The sequence below is a fragment of the Anneissia japonica genome, unplaced genomic scaffold (genome assembly GCF_011630105.1).
Source record: "Anneissia japonica isolate Jap-2015-1 unplaced genomic scaffold, ASM1163010v1 scaffold288255_len135373_cov187, whole genome shotgun sequence".
In the NCBI taxonomy this organism is placed as follows: Eukaryota; Metazoa; Echinodermata; class Crinoidea; order Comatulida; family Comatulidae; genus Anneissia; species Anneissia japonica.
This window is the reverse complement of record NW_022723571.1, coordinates 31122-33069: the sequence shown is the minus strand read 5'-3', so window position 1 is coordinate 33069 and position 1948 is coordinate 31122.

Here is a 1948-nt window from a genome sequence, read left to right as displayed (position 1 = left end):
TATAGAGAGAGAGAGAGAGAGAGAGAGATTCAAGTTTCAAGGAATTTTATTTGTCCATATAAAAGTACAGAAAATTGTATTGTTTGGAAGATGACAAAAAATAAAATGAATACATAAAGTGCCAAGTTAAACAAAAAGGTGCAAAAAGAGCCATACAATTGACAATAAAAATAATAAAGAAAAACAGTTTTAAAGTTAAAACTCAATAAAATTTCTTAAAACAGTATATAAAATGAAAGTTAAAACACTAAAGATAAAATTAATAAGAACCTAAAAGAATTACAGAATTGCAACAGACCATTGTTAAAAAATAGAGTTCAAATAGCTAAAACATCAATAAAATGTCTTAAAATTATTTAAAACATTATAGAAGTTAAAAAATCATTAAAAGGTATTTAGAACAATAAAACTTCCAGTATTGCAGCAGACTATCGCTTAACATTAGCATTAAACATACGAAAACTATTTGCAACAAATGAATTCCTTGTCCTACGCAGAGTTGCTTTTTGGGGGCGTAGCCTAATGCCAGATTTATTTAAGATGTACCAATTATGTAGAGGGTGAGTGGGGTCCTTCATGACGTTTTAAACTTTTCGCAAAATATATCTTTCATAAATTGATGAACATGGCATGAGGTCTAATTTAATAATACGCTGTGCAATTTTACATGGCCTCTCAATGTTTTTCTTGTCATCTTCATTATAGTTACCGTAAAAACAGATGATGCTAAAGGTTAAAATGCTTAAAATAATACGTTGGTAAAAGATAGTTAAAATTGTATTATCGACTCTTAGGTGTTTGAGGTTTCTTAGGAAGTAAAATCTTTGAGATCCTTCTTTGCAAATCACAAGAGAGTTAGCTTCCCACTTTAACTTCTCGTCGATAATAGTACCTAAGTATTTATATTGGGTAACTCTTTCAACATCTGTTTTCTTAATTCTTAATACATTATGTTCTGTTGCAGTTTTAAGAAAATCAATAATCATCTCTTTGGTTTTGGTAATATTATGAATTAGGTTCATATGTTTGCACTAATTTACAAATCTCTCAACTTCATTAAAATACTCATTTGCATCCTGATTTTCTTCACAGAGAAATCCACTAATTACAGTGTCATCAGCGTATTTAACAATATTGCATTTATTACTTAAAATATTAAAACTATGTGTAAGATGAAAAAAGAATTGGAGAGATAACACATCCTTGAAGAGCACCAATATTAACAAATTTTGTGTCCGTTAAAATACCATTGCACATAACGATCTGCGGTCTATCAGTCAGAAAGCTCTGTATAACTTTGGCAAGCTGTGGTGAAACATTAAAACTTAATAATCTATCAATTAAAATATGAGGTAAAATGGTATTAAAAACACTGGAGAAATAAAAAAAGATAGACCTTACATAATTTCGTTTAGAATTTGTTTGTAAATATCATGAAGAAAAAGAATGACAGCATTATCAACGCCTCTGTTTTTCTGATATGCAAATTGATTCTTATCAGCATTACCTATGTTCTTTAAGTCTAGACATAATAATTCTTTCTAAGCATGTCATTATATTTGATGTAATTGCAACTGGTCTAAAATCTTTTTGGCAACTTTGGTCTCTTTACCTTTGGTAATAGGTTGACAACATAGGCTTAGCCAGCGAGCCGTCCGGACGTCTTTTGGACTGCCTACAATTATTTAGGACGGCCACTTTTACCGTGACGGCTTGGAAGGCTTGGCCTAATCAGCTCGGCCAGCCTAATTGGGCCTGGTCTACATTTAGCAAGTTCTCTATATTCTTCAAATCTATCGAATGTTACAGTCTTATTAATAGGTCCATGATTAAACTAAAGCTAAGTATTATTTACGTTTGATAAAAACAACATTTATTTCTGTCTCTTATACACATCTAGATGTGTATAAGAGACAGGGTATATATATATATATATATACCTATATAT